The 24033-nt window shown below is 47.3% G+C and overlaps 1 long non-coding RNA gene across 2 annotated transcripts in view; it reads right to left on the minus strand.

The window, feature by feature from the left end:
* LOC131917127 (uncharacterized) overlaps nucleotides 1-24033 on the minus strand; it is a 35656-nt gene that overhangs the window by 2784 nt on the left and 8839 nt on the right. For both annotated transcript variants that reach the window (XR_009380627.1, XR_009380626.1), the window contains exons 2-3: nucleotides 1771-1822; nucleotides 121-496 (exon numbers count right to left, since the gene is read on the minus strand). This is a non-coding gene — a long non-coding RNA (uncharacterized LOC131917127). The remainder of the gene's footprint in view (nucleotides 1-120; nucleotides 497-1770; nucleotides 1823-24033) is intronic.

The following is a 24033-nucleotide window of genomic DNA, read 5'->3' on the forward strand; positions in this document are numbered from 1 at the left end:
GTCAGAGAAAGGAGTGCTGTCTTCAGGTCCAAGATAATTTGAGGAAGTAGCCGTGGTCAGGGTCTTAAAGAAAGGGCAAGACAGCAAAGGAGGTGTCCATTAGGGGTCCATAGCAGTTACCTGCCTCCAAGTTAGAGCCGCCAACTAGCTGAAAGCAGCGAGAGCCTTGATTTCTCCCAGTTCCGAGTTGCTTCAGCTCTGGTGCAGCCGCAGTGGGACACGTGGTCATGTGAGGCTGGGGTGACTGTACACGTTGTGACAGCGGGGCACAGGGCCTGGCTTTATCCTGACGGCCTTTTTAGCACCTGTGGTGACTGGATTCCGATGGAATGACGGTCCCGGACTACACAGCATGCGGTGTTCATTCCATCACACACCGTGCATCGAAACGGTCACAAGGTCAGGAATCAGAAATAGACGCCGCCGAGTGTGAAGAGGAGGGCCATCACATCACAAAAGGTGCTGGAGAGTGCTCGTGGCCATCTTTGCACACTGTCTACAAAAATTTAAAAGTAAAAGCCTATGGCAGAATGCCCCCTCCCTACCCCACCCTCCACATCTCTCTCTTTCTGCCATAATAAAGCCATTGCGTCCCAAGGGGCCCAGTCAACCTGGTGTCTCTCGCCTGTCCCCATCTCCTTCTCCCTCTGACGCCACTCTCCCTACTCAAGATCCTTGCGTGGCCTTCCATTGTGCGAGGCTAGGGTTCATGCTAGTCTCGGTTTCAGAGGGAACCAGAGGACAATCTGAGGAGGTTGTGCTAAAGATACAATGTCTTGAGGTACCCACAGGTGCTGGAAACCACGGTGAGTGGTGCTGTAAGCAACAGCTGTCACCAGATGCTGTCACCGCCCAGGAGGCCTGGAAGAACCAATGGAGGCATAGAGTCCCCAAGCCAAGCTAGTCAAGGACATAGGCAGCTTTGAGAGACTTGTCAGACAAGAGCAGGAAATGTCTCTCCCTCCATACTTCCTCGCTTCCTTCAACTGCCTGCGGAGTGCCCAAGTCCAGAGGAAGCTGGGCCTGCGGCTGCATCCAGGCATGTGAGCTGCAGGCCTGGGAGCAAGGCTTGGAAGGATCAGTGGAAGACAGATGTCTACCTTGAAGCCCGGTGTTAGCTTGTTGTTCATCAGCAAGCTCTGTTTATCTTAGTCCTTAGCCCTAAGCTTCTGTCATAGGGACATTGTGACCACACTCACTGTCACCTCTGTGATCTTGTCCGTGCTGTTTCTCAGACTAGAATGCTTCCCTTCCATCACCTTCCTGTTGCCTGATAATGCTTCCTGATCCTTCAGCATGACTCATCTAACCCAGGGAGCTTCCCCAGTGCCCGTGGGCGAGAAGTGCGCCCTCTGGCTTCCTGGGGCTGCCCTGCATCCTCTGGCTTCCTGGGGGCTGCCCTGCATCCTCTGGCTTCCTGGGGCTGCCCTGCATCCACTGGCTGCCCTTCTTCTTCCACAGCTCTTAGCACAAGGTGGACACTAGGTACCACTCACAGGACATGAGTCCACTCTCTCAAATAAAACCCAAGTTTCCAAGGTCCTCTTCAGTACTCGGGATAACAACTATGTCTCTCTTCCATCTGGCCTTCAAGGCCCTATTTCATCTGCCCCTAGGCCTGGCTAGCCTCACCTCAACCTGTGCGCCCTGCACTGCTCCTCAGGCACACTCCAGGGCTTGCTCCATCTTCGGCACCTTCTGTCTCTTCATAATACTCTTCTCTATGACCCAGTCAGTGTCACTTAGCCCCAGTCACCCCTTGTGTCATACCTCGGTCTACTCTTCTCTGCCTTCTTCCCTGAGTCGGGATGGACCTTGAGTTCTGAAGGAGAAAAGGGACAGGTTCACCAATACATGATGGCATGAGGGGACTTTTCCATCCTCAGGGGTTTGGTGACCTATGCTTAATGTCTACACACAGAGACAGGCAGACAGACCGACAGACTGACAGACAGACAGACACACACACACACACACACACACACACACACACACACACACACACACGATCTAGAGTACTTCAGCAATCCTCTAAATGAAGCTGGCAAATTGGCCTACACTGCATTCTGGACTTTTATACTTGGTCAAGATGGTTAGCTATTGCTGTACATAATAAATTATTTTAAAAGTTATCTGCTTGCCCGGTGGTGGTGGTGGCGGCAGCGCATGCCTCTAATCCCAGCACTCGGGAGGCAGAGTCAGTCAGATTTCTGTGAGTTCCAGGCCAGCCTGGTCTACAGAGTGAGTTCCAGGGCAGCCAGGGCTACAAAGAGAAACCTTGCCTCAAAGAAAGGGAAAAAAAAAAGAATAGAAAAAAGAAGTTATCTGCTTTAAGGGACACTCTACTGACTCCAAGTTCCTGAGGGTGGGCCCTTGGGAGTGACTTGGCTGGTGGCTGTGGCTCAGGGGCTTCCAGAGTGGCAGTTAGGCTGCTGGCTAGGCTGAGCCTTTCAAGCTTGCACAGGGGCTGGAGAGGTCACCTCCACACTCACTCACATGACTGATAAGCGAGAGCCTCTGTTCCTTACCAAGTGGGTCTGGGCCTTCCATGGGCCCCCAGTGATGGGGCCTCTTCTAGAGCAATTGACTGGGGAGAGACAGGTCACCTGATTATTATGACTTCTGAGTCACATGAGTCTATTCTGCCTCAGTCTGTTGGTTAGGTGTTAGTCACTCTGTTCGGTTCACACTCCCTCTAGGGTGGGAGGACAAGAAGGTGGCGGTAGCTGCCACTGTAATGAGATGAGCCTTCAGATACTTAGCTGGGCTTTTCTGACCCCTGTGCTGTAGCATGAGGCAACCTGCCCAGAAAACACTGAAGGACAGACACCCCGCTAGCCAAGGAGAAAGCATGAAGATGGGCGGGGCGGAGCAAAGGTTGGAAACAGGAGTGATAACCATGACCACCCCCACCACCACCACCCCACTCCCGTCTGGCTGGCAGAAGAACAGGGTGGCCTTTAGATGTGAAGCTGCCAAGATGGAAACAGAAGAGAAAGACTTGGGGAAGAGGACTCGCCCTCTTTCGCATGACCTTAGAATCCCCATGTTACAGATACCAACGGCACAAGCCAAGAAAGGTGTGGAGCCCTGAACTCAGAGGAAGGCTTTGTGTGTTCAGTTTAAAGGGTGCTTTTCATGGACCAAGGCTCTGAGACTGAGGATATTGCTTACAGCAGTTGGATTCCCTAACTCTACACACATAATGGGCTCAAGTACTAATTTTCATGTTCCCACACCTCCTGGCCCTCTCAGGGCCTCCCTTGGGGTGCCCCACTCTGTGGGGAAGGTAGTTTCCTCCACCTCAACACACATGCAAATACAAGATGTGTCAGTGTGATAGAGAAGGTCAGAAGTCCTCAAACGATGGGGACAGCTGGAGTCTCCTCCGGAATCAGGCTGCCCTTTGGCCTGGGAGAAGTTCTCAGACATCATCACCCAAGAGGACAAAGAGCTTGCTGAGGCCCAGCCTGTCTGATACTGCTTTATGATGTCTTGAGCAGAGGTGACAAACAGGGCAGGGGTCAGTCAACACGGTAGAGCCTGTGGCCACGTGGCATGGGGTCAAGGCTCAACCTCCCACAGGGGTTCAGCTTTCTTAGGAATAAGACAAGGAGGTAGGAGGGGTGTCACTTTGCTAAGTGAGCAAAGGCAGATGGGAGGGACACAGTGGGGACACTGGTCAATGATGTGATCAGAGCACAAGGGTAAGACCTTGAGAAGAGAATGTCTGAGGGGTAGGTCTGTGTTCAGCAAACTTTTATCAAGTCCTCGTGATGGACCAGAGGGCATCTGGCCTCAAACTTTCGATCCTGCTCTAGCCTCCTGAGTACTAAAATCACAGGCCCATGCCTCCATGGCTGGCTAGGGATCCTCCTGGCTCTACTGGGATTATAGGTGTGCATCACTACTCCCCGATTCTGGCTTTAATTTTTGAGTTGAAAAAAGGAATAGGATTTGGATCAGCCAGGAAAGTGCAAGGACTAGAGTTTGGATCCCTAACACCCATATAAAAGCTGGGGTAACAGCCACCTGGAACCCCAGCACTGTAGGGGCAGGTAGAGACAGGCACATCCGTGGGGCTCTCTGGTCAGTCATGTTGAACCCCAGGTTCACTGAGATGCCCTGTCTCAAAAGCTAAGGTGGAGAGGGATGGAGGAAGCTAACCTGACATAAATGGCTTCCACGTGCGTGGGACATGCAAACACATGCACAGACATGAACGCATGCACACATATACACACAAAACAAACAGATAAATAAAAGTGTAAACATTTACATTATTGTGCTAGTTTTTGTCAGCCTGACACAAAATAGAGTCATCGAGGAAGAGGGAACCTCAACTGAAGAGCTGCCTCCATCAGGTTGTCCTGTGGGCAAGTCTGTGGGGCGATTTCTTAATTAATGATTGATATGGAGGGACTAGCCCACTATGGGCGGCGCCATCCCTGAGCAAGTGGTCCTGGGTTGTAAAGGAAATCAGTCTGAGTAAGCCATGGAAAGCAGGTCCATAATCAGCATTCCTCCATGGTTCCTGACTCTGTTCCTGCTTACATCCCTACCCTGACGTCCCTCAGTGATTAATGGTGAGTGGAACAAGTGAGCCAAATAAACCCTTTCCTCCCCAAGTTGCTTTTGGTCATAGTGTTTATCACAGCAATTGAAAACTACCTAGAACAACTGTAGAGTCAGGCTGGTGGCTCAAGTCTATAATCCCAGCAGTTGGGAAGTAGAGGCAGGAGGATCAGACGTTCAAGGTCATCTTCAGCTATAGTGAGTTCAAGGCCAGCCTGGGACAAGAGGCACTGTCTCAAAAACAAACAAACAGAAAAAGGCTTTAAATTTGGGGATCCCAAGAAGGAATATAGACTGTGATAATAGAGTTGTTTCTGAAAAGCATGTTAAAATGCCACCAAACAGAGTTGGAAAATAAGGGACAGACTTAAGTAACTCTAGAACCTAGGACACGGAGTAGAAGTTGCAGGACTAACATCAGAATGGGATGGACACAAGCCTCCACTGTGTCTGGGGATGCTCAGAACTCCAGGGGTGCGAATTCCCATTATATGAAACTGCTGGGCTTCTAGGTGGGAACAAACACCTAAGTGGACGTTGGGAGCCAGTTTTCTCAATGCCGGAGAAGGAAGACTAGAATGTTCCGTGTAGTAAGGGGACAAGTCAATGTGAACTCAAAGTATCTTCTCACAGCTTCAGATGGATGATACAGAAAGCAATAAAATACTGGTGTATACACGGACTAGTACACACGTGGGCTGCCTAGCTCTGGCTTCCAAGAGAGCCTAGAAGCAACAGCACCCACTTGCAGCTAGCATGCCCTGAGCCTGGGTTTTAGTTCCTAAAGAGGGGCATTCCTGGGGCCAGTGTGATGGCACAGTGGATAAAGGCACTCATCAAGCCTGAAGCCCCGCATGGTGGAAGGAGAAAACCCACTCCCACAAGCTCTCCTCTACTGTCCATATGTGTATTGTTGTGTATGGGTTCTCACACACATACATGCACATCAATACATGAATAAATTAACTGACTAAAAGGAAGGAGATTCTTGAGATACTTGAAGAAGTGGCAGATTCTAGGGCTGGGGCATCTTGGAGTGCCGGAAAATCAAGACCAGCTCAAAAACAGCCAAACAAGAAAAAAATAAACATACAAACAAATAGCAATGGTAATACCCCCCCCCCACACACACAGTGATCGTCATCTTACACAGGGGCCAAATGGAAAGATTTTAGTGACCATGGCAGAGACAATTTGAAGAAGAAAATAATACCATAGCATTGAGATGCCAACCTAAAATATAACCCAGACATCCTTGAGCACATGCTGATAAACAAATAATAAATAATCAAGGGAGACAAGGTAAGTCTCCCTTTCAGAAAGACCCCAAGTACTGCGGGGCTGCACCTCCCTTTAGGAAATGGAGTTTAACTCTCCCAGTTGAACTGGGGTTACATAACAACCTGCTTCCAAAAGTAAGGTGTTCAAAGAGTTGGGTGCGGCGGGGGGAGGCACAGGAAGTTACTTCATAGGGGAAATTCTGACATGCACTAGCTAGAGCAGGTGACTGAGGCTAATGTGACCAGTGATAAGCCACGTTGATAGTATGTTCCCTTGATATGTCGGGATGACAGTGGCACTTTATGTTCTCGATCTTCTTCCTAAGCCTCATAATCCCTGTGTAATCTTGAGAAAAAAATTAGACAAATGCAAATTCAGAAATATCCCACAAAATATTTTACTTGTATTTTTCAAAACTAAAGGTCACCAGAGAGTGTGAGGGTCTGAGCATTGTCACACAGGAAAGAAGACTAGGAAGATGGGACATCCCGCAGGAGGTCTCAGAAAAGATAGACATCATTAGAAAAATCAGTCACTAACATTGGAGTTTAGTAAATAATAATAACAACGGACCAGTCCTGGCCCTGTTGATGTGACTAAAATATAATGTAAAATGTTAAATGGGGTGGAGGTATGTAGGAACCTTCTGTTCAGTATTTACTACTTTTCTGTAAATCTAAAATTATTAGTTCACTTACATTCTAAAAAGTTGCTGTGGGATGCTGAATTTGTTTTCTGGGGCTGTTGCAGCAAAGGACCACAAGCTTGGTCACTTAAAATACCAGATGCTAGTGGGGCCGTGGTAGCAAACTCCTCTAATCCCAGCACTCAGGAGGCAGAGGCAGGTGGATCTCTGTGAGTTGAAGGCTAGCCTGGTCTAGAGTTCCAGGACAGCCAGGGGTACACAAAGAAGCCGGGTCTGGGGTGGGGGTGGAGGGAGCCCAGACACTAGGGCTAATGAGGTGGCTCAGAGGGTAAAAGCGCTTGCCTACAAGTTTGATGGCCTGAGTTTGATCCTGGGAATTGAATGATGGAGGGGGAAACTAACTCCAGGGCTGTCCTCTGAGCTCCACAGGTGTGCCACAGCATGTGCATATATACAAAAATGAGCAAATGGAATATAACAAAACCCCACCATAGATTAGCTGTGGGGCAGTTCAGTAGTAGAGCACCTGTCCAGCATTTGCAAGGGTCTATGGTCTGAAGTTGGTGGCAGTAGTGTCACTTGTATAAGTTGTCAGGAGGGCCACCTTCCCTCAGAGGCCTTAGAGGACTGATTGTTTTCCTTCATCATCTTCTAAAGCTATATTCCTTGGCTTATGGCCTTTCTACATCTTCCAAAGCAGTAATGTCTTCAACTCTCTCTGCCTCTGTTCACCTGTCACCTCTTGCCTTCTGTTTCTATAACAATTCTTCTTCTTGTTTCTTTGTCCTTTTTTCTTTTCTTTTTTTTTTTAGACAGTTTCTCTACTGTCTTAGAATTCACTCTGTAGACCTTGTAAGCCTTGAACTCAGAGATCTGCCTGCCTCTGCCTCCTAAGTGCTGGGATTAAAGGTGTGTGCCACCATCACCCAGCTAGAAAAGTCTTCTTCTGTAAGAACACAAGCAAAGCCGGCAGCGGTGGTGCACGTCTTTAGTCCCAGCACTTGGGAGGCAGAGCCAGGTGGATCTCTGTGAGTTCGAGACCAGCCTGGTCTACAGAGTGTGATCCAGGACAAGCAACAAAAACTACACAGCGAAACCCTGTCTCGAAAAACAAAACAAAACAAGAACACAATAGTGATAGCATTGGGAGCTCATCCTGGTAATTCAGGGTAATCTGCTGTGGGATGTCTTTCTGTATACTTATTCACAAGTTCCAGGGCCTAGGATCGACATCTTGGAGTATCATATTTCAGCTTATGAAAATGCCAAGCAAATTATTCATTCTATCTGTATGAGCCTTAGACTCCTTTCCAGGAAGTTACACAGATTAGACAAGTTGATCAGTCACTGGGCTGGTTAAAGAGGAAAATAGGAGCTCGAGACTCCCCTGTCTTGGGCATATGAGACCTGGCACTCCCCTCAACGTACTCCATCCCACACAAAAGAGGCATCCATGTTAGGACATAATGGTTGATCAAAGAACTGGGAATGGGATTCTGAGTCCCAAGTTCAAATCTTAGCTCTGTCCACAGCTTTCACTGTGATCTCAAGGACATATTGTCTACATAATGGCATATAAAGCAATTCAAGAAGCGAATGGGAGTTAATCTTGCCTGAGAGCTCACAATTACAAGATGTTCATCTGTCCAGTATCTTTCACTAGCCGATCTCAGTACCACCCAGGAACTGAGTAATGCTTAGTAATGGTAGAAATGATAGTGGTGTAGGTAAGATGGCCTCCAGGGTGATGAGCAGAGGGGAGAGTCTCCTTGCTTCACACTATGTCCCCAAGCTCCCACTAGTCTAGGCCAGGGTTAACTAGTGACAACCTGCTATGGAATGACTGTGAGCTAAAAGGGGTTATCAAAGAGGGCTTGCAGCCAGTCTGATGACAGGAAACAGGACTTTGAGCCCATGTTAAGAGAAATGTCATTCTTTAACAGAGAACTCCAGGGCCCGTGAGATGGCTTAGCAGGGAGAAGTGTTTGCAGTGCAAGCCTGATGACCTGAATTTGATCCTCTGAACCCACAGTGGAGAGGGAGAACTCCCGAAAGATGTCCTTTGAGATCCACTAACATGCCTGTGTGTACACATGTGTGTACACACATCCTCTCTCTCTCATACACACACACACATGCAAAAACAAAACTAGAGAACCCCGCTCTTATTTTTAGATTTCTAATAAAAAAATTATACTTGGTTATTTACTTAGAATTTAGTCACATTTTGGTGGGAATGAATTCCTTTCTTCTGCTTGCTAGAACACCCCCACTGTCACCTTTTGCCCTGGTGTCAAAGGCCATGTGGCAGTCAGGTTGTCCAGCAGCCCCTGTCCTCCCTTTTAAACAACTTAACCTAAGCCGTCCATGTCTTCCTTCCACGACACAGCCAGCAGCAGCTTTCTTGGGGTATTTCACCTCACCAGTCCTCTGCAGCAGACTTCCCTGAGTCCTGCACATGCTCTCTGGGTTCCCTTGGCTGTCCACACTCCTCGCTGCTTACTGTTTTCTCTGACAGTCGCTCTCTCCCCTTCAGCCAGGACGGATGTCTTCTTCAGGGTCTCTTGCTTCCCCAGCACCTTGCACAGGTTTCCCCCTCTGCCTAAGGTACATTTTCTACCCAATGCCAAGTCTTCTTGGTCTTCCAGCTCATTACCCACCTCTGGAAAAGCTTCCCCAGCTCTACTTCGCTTGTTAGGCACCTCTGCTGACCTTCCACAGCCTCTGCTTCCTGCCATTCCCATTGACCATACTCATTAAATGCCTGTGGCCTCTACTAGACTGGGAGGCCCTCAGTGCCAGAGTTGATCCAATTCTACACTGATGGACATGCTCATCAATGACAAGGCTCCTGCTCTCCCTTGCTACTTGAGTAAGGGGCAGGCAAGGGCTGGGACTGGGTATCATGAAGCCCAATTCATTTCCTTATCTGGGCTGCTGTTCTTCATCTGTACAACAGGGGTACAATGTCCCTTGCTGGCTCTCAAGCTTGGGTCAAAGGTGGGAGTGGAACCTTGTGTAGCATAGTGTCAGCAGCTGAGCTCCCAAACAACTTGATCAATCCTCACAGGCAACCCCAGACAAACACGAGCCTGGGCCCTGGGTCTGGCGTGATCTGGGTCATCAGAGTCAAAGGTCAATCCTCTGTGACCTTGTGCAACTAACTCCAGTCTGGACACTGCCTGCTACCACCTGTCCCATGTCATCCCCCACCCCCAGCTTTGAACGTCAGGAATGAAAAGGACCTTGGATGGCCAGGCTTCTGATGTGAGCTGTGAGCCTTAGAGTACATGGGTGCAAACATGTGCTTGGGTCTGTGAATGTTTCTGCAAGAGTAGCTGTGTGCACATGGGCTGTGTGAAAGCATGCACACGACTAAGCAGGTATCTTGGATGTATGTCTGTGTACACTAGTGTGCACACTTGAGTGTGTTCCTGTACCCTAGGAGCAAGAGTGTACATGGCTATGCATATGTAACAGTGGGGTTCCCCTTAGTTCCTCTAAACTGTTACAACTGGTTCTTTGGGGGCTCCAATGGCCCTGTACCCCTCCCCAGCATTCCTACTCATCACCATGCTTGGGGATCCCAGTTTCTAGGGGCTCTCACCCATTTCTCCATCAGTCCAGTGCTGTTAGTAGAGACTAGAACCCTGAAGTGATAAGGGTGACTTCTCAGGGTGGTGCAGGGGACAGTGGCATGCTCCAGCAGACTCCCTCAAGCCCTTTTTGAAATTTGGTGATGCTGGAGATCAAGCCCGGGGTCCCAAGCACGCTAGGCAGATGGTCTGCCACTGGAATTTGCATCCCCAACTTTCAGACTTCTTTTATCATCGCTAAAGATTCAGTTCTGTGCTTCTGAACCTGCTCATCTCTTGCTCACTGGGGCCCCAGAAGACACTTCTGATATGCTGGATATGGCAAAGGCCTGGTGACCTTCAGCCAAGAGGGAAAAGGCCGCTGTCTCACTTAAGCTGGAACAAACACTAGGGCACAAGCCACATTCCAGGGCCCCCTTTGGGGTTGGGCTGAGGCCCCGAGCCTAGCTTGGTTGTCTGCTCAGTGTCTGTCCTGCCCTGCCCTGGTTCCCAGCTCCATTCTGGGCTCTTCTCAGGGGCTTCCTTTTTCACTGTTTTCTGTCTTGTTTGTCACGGGGTCTTGCTATGTAGCTCAGGTTGGCTGAAACTGGTAACCCTCTTACCTCAGCCTTCCGATGCTGGGAGTATAGCCATATAACCACCATGCCTAGCCAGGGCATCTCCTCAGTTATCCAGCCTCACAGGGACTCTTCACCTGAGGGGTCTGCTTCTGGACAAGCCAGGAACAACAGGCATAGATCTTACCCAGATTCCGACTGTAATGCCCGTGTCTCGAGACCCCTGAACATGACCACCACAGAGGCGAAATCCGATGCAAGCACAAAGGGGTTTATTGATAGCAAAGCAAGCCCAGGCTTGGTTCGTGTCCAACACTGACTAGCAGGTGGAGGAGGACGGCCCTGAGCTCTCAGGGTGAGGGGTTTTTAAAGGGAAAAACCGCAAGCAGGGTGGTACAAGCTTTTGCATCATATGATTGGGTGAGGGTGTGTAACCTTTGAATTTACTGGTTGGGGTTACAGTTATCATTTTGGGGCAGGCCTGGACGAATCCCAGGCTCTGTCCTTGAGCTGCCATGGAGGCTGGCTGGCCTTGCATGTTCACATTGACCCATGAACATAGCTCTAAGTTGGTGGGGGGTCCCAGACAGTAAACAACTGGCTGAACCTTGAGCAGTCAGAGTATGTGCAGAAAGGGAGCTACTGCAAGGCTCAGGAAACTGAAACTGAGGCCTGATCTCTGAGAGAAGACTGAGCAGCCTGTTATGGCATCTGCTTGGTCCTTTCACAACAATCTGCTGTACGAAGAGGGCACTGAGGCACAAGAAGGGGTATGAGGTTTTAGAGACCCTTGCTCACCAGCTAGGTGCTACACGCTCACTTGCATCTCCTCTGCAGGGCTGAAGCCATCTTGGTCATGATCCCCCAAAACCCTGGGCTTGGAAGGTTTTGATCCAGCTAGGGTCCTCCAGTCCCCGGGTGGTCCCCTTAGCCAGGCACGGTGGCTCATGCCTTTTATCCAGACACTCAGAAGGCAGAGGCAGGCAGAACTCTGAGTTCGAGGCCTGCCTGGGTCTACCAAGCAAGTTCCAGGACATTTAGGTCAGCACAGAGAAACCTCGTCTCAAAAAACAAGCTGGGCATGTTGGCTCATGCCTATAGTCCCAGCACTTGTGAGGCAGAAGCAAGTGGATCTCGGAGTTCGAAGTCAGCCATGGTTCTGTCTTAAAATACCAAGAAAGGAAGGAAGGAAGGAAGGAAGGAAGGAAGGAAGGAAGGAAGGAAGGAAGGGAAAGAAACTCTGTCTTGGAAAAAGAAAACCAAACCAACCAACTAACCAAACAACAGAGGAGAGGATGTGGGTAGATAAGGTGAGAATTCCTCTGCAGGCTTCTCTGCCACACCGTTGTCAAGATGGCTACCAGTACAGCGGACGGACTCTGGGTGGTGACGTCTTGAACTCCTCACTCTCAGGTGGGCCTGGCATGATAATTCAGAAACTAGAGGCTTGAATTCCACCTTTCACTCTCCTACTGGCTGAGTGGCTTTAAGGGGTCAGCCGATTCCCTGCGACATGCCAGACCCTTGTGTGTAGAACGCTGGGAGGGAAACACGGCAAGGTACCTACGGCATTTCAGAGTGTGAGACTCAAGCCTCTGGCTGGGAGTGTGGCAGAGTGCGTGGCTGTCCTGCCTGGTGCCTTAGGTTTGATCTCCAGCACCCACACCCTAGCATGGTGGTTCATGCATTTACTCCCAGAGCTTAGGCGACAGAGCAGGAAGGTCAGAAGATCAAGGTCACCAGGGGCTACATGTGCCCCTGTCTCAAAACAAGAGACTCAAGCCTCACTTCCACAGCCCATGCCCATGGCTCTTTGAATAACTGAACCAGCTACTTACCTACCCCGTGACTTAGTTTCCTCATCTGTCAATGAAGACCGTCACAGGAGTGACCTCACAGGCTCTGGTGAGGATTAAAAGGGATACAGCACACAGAGCACTTGGCAGGCCCCTGGCACACCGTGAGCTTTGAGATCTGCTGGCTATTTTTGCTCTTGTTATATACCGAGGTTGTATAACTGACTCTGTCCTGTGGCCTCACTGACTTGACATAGCTCCCAGGCTTTGTGACGGTCAAAGGACACTGCATGAAGGACACACTAGTGGAAACAGTCTTAAAGGGTTTTCCCTCCCTGGTCCGTCTGCCTGGCCTCTAATGCCTTTCCAGTTGGGTGCACAGGGCAGGTGAGCTCCCTCGGATTGGGATGGGCAGGTCTCGGTGTCTGCAGGGTCCGCTGATTGGCATAGCCCATTCCTGTTTTCTTCTGTTTGCTGAGGTGAACAGAAGTCATGCAGGTTTCACCTTTCCCCCATTTCCCTGACAGCCCTCATCCAGACAGGGTCATATTTCATTTTGTTTCTTCAAGTTAGAACTGTGTTTGTTTTGAGGAGATTCTCCTTTTCAATCTTTTAGTATAGTTATTGATAATGTGTGCTGGGGGTGGGGGTGGGGCTGGGGTGGGGCTGCATGCCAAAGTATGCATGTGGAGATCAGAACATACCAGCTGTCCCCTTCCAGCAGTGAGTTCTGAGGTTTAACTCAGAGGCAAGCTCCTTCACCCACTGAACCATCTCACGTTTCAATCTTTAATTATGGCAAAAGACGGATTACATAAACCTTATCATTGTCCAAGTACATCGACCCATCACCGCCTTCCACCTCCAGAATGTCTGCCCTCTTGCAAAGCCCCAACACCAGCTTTCTGTCACACTGAGCAAAAGTTTTCCGTTCTCTCCATCATCCTTGTTTCTTTTTTGTTTTCGATATTTCATTTAATGTGTTTGAGTCTTTTGCTTGTGCGTATATACATGTACCATGTGCTTGACTGGTGTCCACGGAGGTCTGAAGAAGGCATCGAATCCCCTGGAACTGGAATTGAAGACAGTTGTGAGCTGCCGTGTGGGTGGGACTCAAACTCAGGTCCTCTGGAAGAGTAGCTGGTTCTCTTAACCACGGAACCCACTCTGCCCTGGTTTCTGTTTTCCTCATCCACGAGAGGATTGAGTTTGGTAGTGTGATACTTTTGTTGTTGTTTGTTTTGGTTTTGGTTTTTGAGACAGGATCTCACTATGTAGCTCCGGCTGTCCAGTAACTCACTATGTAGACCAGGCTGGTCTTGAACTCAGAGATCCATCTGCTTGTCTCTGCCTCCTGAGTGCTGGGATTAAAGGTGTGCACACTAAGCCTGGCTAATTGGTTTGTTCGTTTTTTTGTTTTTGCTTGTGTGTGTGAGAGAGTGATATATGTTTTTTGAGACAGGGTTTTTCTGTATAGCTTTGGAGCCTTTCCTGGAACTCACTCTGTAGCCCAGGCTGGCCTCGAACTCACAGAAATCCACCTGCCTCTGTCTCCCCAGTGCTGGGATTAAAAGCATGTGCCACCACTGCCCGGCCTTTTTATAAATATTTATTGAAACCAGGTGAGGTTAATCCCAGCAGATCTCCGAGTTCAAGGCCAGCCTGATCTAAATAGTGAGTTCCTGGACAGCCAGGGCTACATAGTAAGATCCTGTCTAGGAAAAACAAAACAAAACAAAAAATGAAACCAAACAAACAAACAAAAAAAAAAAACAAAAAAAAGAAAGATATTTGTTGATCATCTCCTATGTACCTGATGCTGTGCCAAAACTAGAATGCAGGGGAGACTCACAAGTTATCACCAGCTACGAAGATTTAAGATTCAATGAGCTTAAAAAATACAAAAAATAAATTTGCTCATTTATTCATTCAACAAACATCCTCTGCCTCCCATCCCCAATTCAGGCTCATGGAACCAGGAAATAGCAATATAGGATCCCATCTCCTCCTCTCTCTGAAGTTTTTCTGGCTAGTGTCAGAATAATGGAGCCCCCATCCCTGCACCTCTCTGCTGAGCTAGCTCTTACCCAAGAAAGGCCCAGCTGCTAGGGAGATCTGGGGAACTGGCACCGTGGTCTCTGGATGTCTGGGAAGAACAATGCCTTGGAAGCTCAGATAATGTGGGAGTTTTGTGATCTTGGATTAATTTCTTCCCCTCCTTCCTGACAAACAGGAATCAGCAACATGATATTCACATGCCTCACACACCTTTGTCCCAGCTAAACTAGATCGTGAGTATGGTGCGGCTCTGACAATCGAGGGGCTCTGTGGACACAGGGGCTCTGGTTGCCACATTCTGTGGATGGTAATTTGTGGGAGCTGTCTTTTAAACCTTTTAAAGTTGTCTCTGTGGGTGACTGTTCCAAAGCTGTCCTTTATGCCCCTCCTCCTGTTCCTTGACAGATTCAAGCAGCCCCAGATTGCTGGCTGGTTCACCTCCACAATACAGAAAGACAGTATGGTCCAGAGGCAGCCAGGGACTGGGCCAGAGGTCACAAAGCAAACAGACCTGCCTTCCTCTTCCCAAGTGAGTCACTTCATTACCTTGCCCTACCAGATCCTCTCACCAAAACAAATAAAGCAAAGTCCTCGGGGTCTCTAGTAGTTAGTGCTGCAGGCCGTCTGTCAAGGGGGGAATGCCTTTGCTACCTTGATCAAGACTACCAAAGCATGGAGCAGGGATGATTACTTGCCAAGGCTTTGTTTTTGAGTTTTACATGGTCAGATTTAATCTTCACACTATCTCTAGGAGGTCAGGTAACACTCTGGACAGATGAAATAACTTGCCTGGGCTAGACCACACTACAGGACACGGTGAGGCTATCTTCACACCAGGCACCCAATTTCCCAGGCAGCCTAACTCTGGAGCCCATTCTGAGTGCTCACTGTGGAGCCGCACCACACAGCTCAGGAGGCTGAGGGGTACCTCAGCTCATGGCAGCAGGTGTTTGCACTCAGCTCCCTGTTTCACAGCTCCGTAGTTCGGAGAGTCCTGCTGGGGCACTGTCCTTTTCCCTTCCCTTCCTCCCCTTTCCTGTCTCTTCCGGTTCCCCTTCCCTGTTTCCTTTTCTTTCGCTATAGGCTGAGGGATGGGAACTAGAACCCGGTACAGGCCAGACAGGTGTCCTACCACTGGGATGCTGCCTTAGTCTTTTTACTTTTTGTTTGGGGACAGGATCTCACTAAGCACTCCAGGCTGGCTTGAACTCAGTCTGTAGTACAGGCTAGCCTTGAATTTCAAGGGACATTAATCTTTCTCTGCAAAGTTTAGACTTCTGCCTGGATGGAGTTCATGGGACAAATCCTCTGGGGTTTCCCGTGTGAACGCCAAGTGTCCTTCAAGGGCATCTTTCAGCGTGAGTCCACAGAAGGCGGCCCAGGTGCAAACTCAGAAGCGATCTAAAAACAACTTACTCGGCAAGTTTTAGTGTCGTGGGGGGTGGGGAGCCAGAATTTGGACTTGCAAGCGCTTCTCCAGGATTCTAACTGCCAAGAGCACATGCAAGGGACATTATGCTGTTTTGCACAGTCAAGAAGTCCACCCCTTGCTCTGAGAACAAAAGTCTGCTAGAAGCCCTGAGGGAAACAACAGCAGATCATCCTGTTCTCAGGGCCCAGGCAGCAGCACACTGCCTCGGGGGAAGAGCTTAAGCAGCTCCCAGAACACAAGTCCTTGGTAGTCCTAAGAGGCTGCTGTGGGTGGAAGACACAAAAAGCCCTGTGCTTGGAGAGGGCCAGGAAGTCATCTCCATCCTACGATCTTCACTGATACCAAGCAGAGGTGGGCCACCACTCGGGTGGAGTGAGAACTCTTTTCCACCCAAGACTAACTGTGGGTCCAGTCTAGGGACACAGGCCTGTCATCCCAGTTACTTAGGGGGTTAAAGCCAGAGGACTGGGAGTTCAAGGCCAGGCTGGTCAACTTTGTGAGACCCTGTTTCAAATTTAGAAAGTAAAAAGAGGACTGGGGGTGCAGTTCCATGGCAGAATGTTTGTCTAGCTTTGTGAAGCCCTAGGTTCAATCCTAAATCTCTGTGCAATGTGCAGGTAGCTGGACAGATTCATTAGCTTCCTCCCCAGTAGTGTTTCCTACTACTGTAAACTCAGGGAAAGAAGAGGCCTTGTGAGTCTACAAAGTTTTAGGGCCTTCCTGAGCCTTCTGAGTTGTCTTCTTCCTGAGTCTTAAGGAGCCTCCTTCCAGGCTGGACTGTTTCAGCTGGAAGGAAGTTGCTACAAGGCACATATATAGCAAGAGTAGTGAGCCTACATTCACTTAAAACTTCATGCACAAATGTTCATAGTAGCATTTTTCATGATAGCCCGGAGGCAGACAGAAACTATATATCCATCAGCTGATGGACAGCTACACAGATGTAGTACCCACAAAACCAAATAACATGATTCTGAAAAGAAGTACAGTACCATACATGCTTCAACATGGGTGGACCATGAAGCTACATAAGAGAGGCGGAAAAGATTATGTGATTCAACTGCCGTGAAAATGTCCAGAACAAGAACATACTGAGAGTAAGGAGTACAGAGTTTCCTGTTTAGAGCTGAGAGGGATGAGCGAGAGAGAATGATGGATTCTCTCTCTCTCTCTCTCTCTCTCTCTCTCTCTCTCTCTCTCTCTCTCTCTCTCTCCTCTCTCTCTCCACTTGGCTCAAGTTTTCAAAACCATTTATGGTACGATGGATGGAACAGCACATTCACCACTGTAAGCATCTGCAATGGTGTGAGTGGCACTCACCTCTGCACCAGCGGCGCTGGGTCCAACTCCAGAATTTTAAAATCCCCAAACAGAAACTCTTCTGTGATTTTTCCCTTACCTTCAGTTCCTGACAACAACAGGGTTTGGGTTTTTCCCCCGTGATGAAATGTTCTGAAAATAGACTATGATGATTGCATGATTCTGTGACATACTAAAACATTGAATTGTGTGATTTTTAATGGTGAAATGCATGGTTTGTGACTTATAGCTCAGTGCTGCCATCACAAAATGGGATGGGGTGGGGAGACCAAGACACATCTCCCGAGGCCATCCTCTGCATGAGGTAACAGCTGCCAGCCGCTGGAAAAGGTTGCAATGAGTAGGCAGGTACACGGTGACAGACACAACCCAGAGCTGACCTGGTGACTCTTGGTGACTCCTGCCTGAGACAACGGGCAGCAGTGCCCATTTCCAGGCATCAGTTCTGCTTACCTCAGTTTTACTTCCTGTTCTGTACCCGATGTTCAGCATTCCATCAAGAAGAGGAGGGGGAAAAAACCCTTCCACTATCAAGAAATAAAGCACACAACAAAACCAGATGGTCAGATGAGTGGAAATGGAGGGGGTCGGAGCTGTAAGGTAGAAACTTAACTCTAATTAAACATGAATGGTTCCAGTAGAAACCATAAATGTCCCGGATGAGCTTATGGGGAATTTATAGAGACATGAAATCTATTTATAAAATGGTTAAATGAAATACTAGAAGTAAATAATATATCAAAGAAGTAGTGGGTTGACCAGATGGCTTAGTGGGTGAAGGGGCTTGCCACCAAGTGTGACGACCTGGGTTCAGTTCCTGGGATCCACATGGTGATGAGACAGAGACGACTCCTGCAGGCTTTCCCCTGGCCTCCACACAAGCCCCCACATATGCACATATACATTAATACATAAATGTAAAAAAGCGAAAAGGAGGAAGCGTTCACCAGCAGACTGGAAACAGCTGAGGAAAGAAACTGAACATTCACTATAGCAATAGTCACACCCAAAGACAAAGACAAAGAGGACCATGTATGGGAGGAGAGATAACGCAGCTAAAGCCAGGGGACAACAGAAAACAGTCCAAATATACATGCAGTGGGAGCCCCAGGAGGGAAGAAGAGAACATATTCAAGGAGATAGTGGCTGAGAATTTTCCAAATTCAACGAGAGACAACAAATCACAGACCCAAGAATCCTGGCAAAACCTCCAAAAGGATAAATACAAAATATGCACATGCCTAGGATATATAGATAAACTGCCAAAGACAAAAAATAAAAGTAAAGGTTAAAGGCAACCACAGGGGAAAAGTTATATCCAAAAGAGCAAAGACAATATTGACTTCAGGCTCCTGCCAGATGTTTGTAAGTGGCGCACAACAGAGTGACGTCTCCAGTACGAGGAAGCCACCATCCCACAATCCCACCCCAGTGAAAAGATCATTCCAAAAGGGTGGCTAAAAAAGAGTTTGAGCCATGCTTGGTGGCACATGCCTTTAATTCCAACATTCAGGAGGCAGAGGCAGAAGCATCTCTTTAAGTTTGAGACCAGCCTGGTCTACATATGGAGTCCAGGACAGATAGGGCTACAAAGAGAGACCCTGTCTCAAAACAACAACGCCCATGACAACACTTTGGAATATAAAGGTTAAGTGTGACTACGTATATACGACAGCGGATGGAAATCTAGATTTACACAAAGAAATGAAGACTGCTGCCAACTCTAAAATAAAACAAAAGAAAGAAAATATAAAACACCATTGTTATTGCTCAAGTGTTTTCTGCCACCCAAATTCAAGTTGGGACTGTAATTCCTCAATGCAACAGTGTTGGGCTGTGTCAGGATCATGGAGGTGGAGTCCTCATGGATGGACTGCTTCCTTTTGGGGATTAGCTATGTCTTCAGAACACACTTGCTTACACTTCTAGCTTACGTCATGAGTTGAAACAGCAGGTAGCCCTCACTTATTACAGACACTTGATCTTGGACTTTCCAGAATCCAAAATCATTAACCAAAACAAACCTCGTTTTGTAATAAATTATCCAGTTCCAGATGTTTTGTTACAGCAGTGGTAAGAAGACCAAATAAACTGTTTTCATTTTAAATCACCTTGTAGCTCAGCCCTTACTTAGGACATGTGAAGCCTTAGGTCCAATCTCTAACATTGAAAAAAAAAAGGTGGGGGAGGGGTAACGACTAAACCAAAAGTAATAATGGCATATTGTAGTGTTTATAATATCTGTAGAAAAACATAGTACAAGGGAGGAGAAGGAGGAAATGGAAATTACTTATCCTAAAATAGTACCTTTTACTCAGGGTAGACTAATAAGCTTAAACTGCAGGTGTAAAGCCTAGATTAACTCCTAATTCTATTGTCAGCACTGGGGATCAAACCTAGAACATTCTGCAAGCTAGTTAAGCTCTCCACCACTGAGTTATACCCCATTCCTGTTTTGCTTTTTATTTTTGAGACAGGGTCTCACTAAGTTACCCAAGCTGGCCCTAAACTCTCTCTTTAATCCACACAGGCTTTGAACTTGTGACATTTCAGACTTAGCCCCCTGAGCAGCTGTAGCACCAGGCTGGCCTTAAACATTTTAAAGAGGTATAACTAATAACCCAGCAGTGGAACAGAATGGAATAAGAACAAAACACTAATCCAAAAGCAGGCATGGAAAGAGGGGAAAAAGATTTTAAAAGTCTGTATAGGGAAATCATACAACAGCGGGTGAAGTGGGAGGTTTGGAGCTGTCTTTCAGCAGCAAAGGGCTGACTTTGACAGGTGGATTTAAAAAAAAAAAAGATCCAACTGTATAGACTGTCTGTGGAAATTGCACTTTGGGTAAGTTCAGAGCAAAATGGAAAAAAGCTGTATCACAAAAATATTACTCAAACACACGACCACAAAAAAATTAGGTGGTTATGTTAATATCAGACAAAGGAGGTTTTTGAATAATAGTATTGGGAATAAAAAGGGTGTAATATGTAATAACAAAGAGTCAATTTATCAAGAAGTCAAAACAACCCTAAATATACAGAGCTTAGTAGCCGATCTTTAAAATAAGGCAAAACCTGATAGAATTGAAAGAAAAAAAAATACACAACCCACACTTTTAGCTGAAGGATTTAAATTTTCTCTCCATTCTTGAATTGATAGAACAGTTGCTGTGGGGGCAGAGGGAGACTTGGCAGGACAGATATAGCAAGACTCTGCCTGAAAAAACAATCCTCAACAAGCTTTTTAAAATTGAAGTCATACAAATTATGTCTTATAACCAAAATGGAATTAAGAGAGTAGAAGCAAAGCTGAATTTCCCTTCTCCAGTGTTTGGAAACAACACAGTTCTGAATAAACAAACTCATAGAGGAAATTACAAAGGAAAAATTTAAGTGTTTTCTATTGAGTGAAAATATAAACATAACATCAAAATTTATAGGTACAGTTAGAGCAGTTTTTAGAGAGGATTAAATGTTTACATTAATCCCAGCACTTGGGAGGCAGAAGCAGACGGATCTCTATGGGTTTGAGGCCAGCCTGGTCTACAAAGTGAGTTCCAGGATAGTCAGGGCTGCACAGAGAAACCCTGTCTCGAACAACAACAACAATAAAACACACACATACGCACCAAACAAACAAACAAACCAAAAAAGTAAGAAAGGCTTGGAATCAATAAAGTGAAGAAAAAAAGCCAATTGTAGACAAGGCAAGCAGAAGAAAGGCATGAAGATAAAAACAGTGGTAAATGAAATTGAAAACAGGCAGAAAAAATGAGGCTGGTCAAGGGAAAAAAAAAAGTAAAGGCGCAGACTCTCTGTGAGAGGATTAAAAAAAAATAGTTATTGCTTTCCAGTAGAATTAATCCAGAAATCAAATTAAGGCGTTCTCATTACGATTTGAGCTAATATAAGAGATCTTTCACATCCAGAAAAAGGTAGCAATCTAGAGGCAATACTGTGTAGTTACACAATGTGTGTAGTTGTTGGCATCTAATGACATTTGAACTAATTCAGTTACATTGAGAAACTTTTTTTTTTTTTTTTCCGAGACAGGGTTTCTCTGTGTAGTTTTGGTGCCTGTCATGGATCTTGCTCTGTAGACCAGGCTGGCCTTGAACTCACAGAGATCTGCCTGCCTCTCTGCCTCCAGAGTGCTGGGATTAAAGGTGTGCATCACCACTGCCCAGCAGAGAAACTAATAATTTAAGACACAAGAAAAAATTATATAGAGTACTGAACGTATGTTTTATCTTTCTACACCCAATGATGAGGACATTTTCACATTGCCCATGCTCCTGTCTCTGTTCCAGTGTTAAGAGTCCAAACTGGGGCTGGAGAGATGGCTCAGAGGTTAAGAGCACCGACTGCTCTCCCAGAGGTCCTGAGTTCAATTCCCAGCACCCACATGGTGGCTCACAACCATCTGTAATGATATCTGGCACCCTCTTCTGTATACATAATAAATAAATAAATCTTAAAAAAAAAAAGAGTCCAAACTGAAATTACCAGTGGCTTTTAAAAATGGCAGCTCCTTTCATCAGTGAAGGGGCTAATTTGCTTACATGAAAGCCATATTTGCCAGGCGGTGGTGGCGCACGCCTTTAATCCCAGCACTCGGGAGGCAGAGGCAGGCGGATCTCTGTGAGTTCGAGGCCAGCCTGGTCTACAGAGTTAGTTCCAGGACAGGCTCCAAAGCTACACAGAGAAACCCTGTCTCGAAAAACCAAAAAAAGAAGAAGAAGAAGAAGAAGAAGAAGAAGAAGAAGAAGAAGAAGAAGAAGAAGAAGAAGAAAAAAGAAAGCCATATTCAAATGAAGACCGACGTTTTCTTTCTGCTGCACATTCACTTAACAGTATCTCACTCTAAGATTCAAACAGCTGGATAACAAAACTGACTATGTTTTTCCCTTAAAATTCCCTCTAGACTGCTTCCAAAAAGTGTAATAGTGACAGCACAGTTCCCTGGGGTTGTTTCCTGGGCCGTTTAAAAGAGCTAAAGGGAGCTGAGTGGAGGCATGTATGCATTTTTCCCCTCTCTGCTCTGGATGTGGATGTGACTAGCTGCTCTAAGTTCCTGCCTTGACTTCCCTGTAAAGATGAACTGTAACCGGCAATGGTAGCCAAATAAACCATTTCTCTTAAAATAAAGAACACACAGAAAAAGAAAGATAGAAGAGTTACCATCACAGCCTCTACAGAGAGTAAAAGAATAGCAAGTGGCTGTTACGAACAGCTGTATAGCAGGGTATTTGATGTTTTAGACTAAATGTCCCGGAGGAAGGCCTCAGAAGTAGCCAGGCCATTTCTTCCACAACTGCTCCTTGTATAATACTGAGTTTGAGGCCAGTCAAGGAGGGAGCGGGAGGGATACAGTGTGTCCATTGCTGTGGACAAGAAACCTCTGGTCCCAAGTGGGGTGAGGCTGACCTGGCAGACTGGGCTAGCTAACTGAGTTCAAATTCCCCTGAGTTTATCTTGGGGCTGAACCTATTTCTCAATCTCAGGTACACAAGAGGTGACAGCTGAGTGGCAGACTTAATTCTGGGGATTGCCCAACAGCAGTGTGGTAAAACTCCCCAAATCCTTCTCTCCACCCCTCCCTTTATCCTCTAACCCCTTCCCATCCAGTCTCGGGTGAAGAGAAAGAAGCAAAGGTCTTAGCATTGGCCTAACCAGGACGAAGCAAGTCCGGCTCCTCCTCTAACCAGTCGCCTTTCTAAGCCTCAGTCCTCACCTCTAACTAATTGCCCTTCTAAGCCTCAGTCCTCATCTCTAACTAGTCGCCTTTCTAAGCCTCAGTCCTCACCTCTAACCAGTCCCCTTTCTAAGCCTCAGTCCTCACTTCTAACCAGTCGCCTTCGTAAGCCTCAGTCCTCACCTCTAACCAGTCGCCTTCCTAAGCCTCAGTCCTCACCTCTAACTAGTTGCCCTTCTAAGCCTCAGTCCTCACCTCTAACCAGTCCCCTTTCTAAGCCTCAGCCTTCAGCTCTGCTTTAAGGTTGCTGTGAACTCAAACCTTCAAAGCCATTGTGATGGTTACAGAACAGGACCCTGGTGTGCTCAGCACAAGGTTAGATCTGAATTTATAAGTCTCCAGGCCCCTTCCCTATTGGAGTCTTCTCAGAAAACTCCAGTGCAGACTATACACTTTGGTTTCTACTTGACCTTGACCTTTAGAAGCTGCGGCGGGGGCAGAGGCAAAGTCTTTTTCTCCCTGGTTCACGTACAGAACTTGGCAAAGAACTTGGTAGTGATAGATGGTCATGAGCAACTGAATATACATCGGTAGATGAATGAGTAGCATCAACTGGCCTAAGTTCTATGAAATTTAAAACTGTGTGGTCCAAGTCCACTGAGAATACATGATGGTTGAAGTAAGAGTGGGCAATAAGATGGATAAGATCCATCCTTCATCCTTAAATAATTCAACAAATATTTCCTGATGTCCACCTTCCGCCAGACCTTGTGCTGGGCCCGGGAACCTCACAGGTCGTACTTCTTTTGGGCAGGTCACCACCTCCAGGCTCCCATTCTGCAGCTGAAGATCACAGATTTCTGGGCAGGGTCCCTGGCACACCAGTAGAACGTTTGTTTGTTTGTTTGTTCGTGCTGGGAATGGATCTCAGGGCACGGTAAAGACAAGGTCTGTCATCAGCTTGCTGGAGCAGTGTATCACAGAGCAAGCCCACGCTCCACTAGAGTTCCCTCATCAGCACGGTTCATCTGCACTGCACACCGGCAGCAGCACTTCCTGGGAACTTGTTAGAGATGCA

The sequence above is a fragment of the Peromyscus eremicus genome, chromosome 1 (assembly GCF_949786415.1).
Source record: "Peromyscus eremicus chromosome 1, PerEre_H2_v1, whole genome shotgun sequence".
NCBI classification, from domain to species: domain Eukaryota; kingdom Metazoa; phylum Chordata; class Mammalia; order Rodentia; family Cricetidae; genus Peromyscus; species Peromyscus eremicus.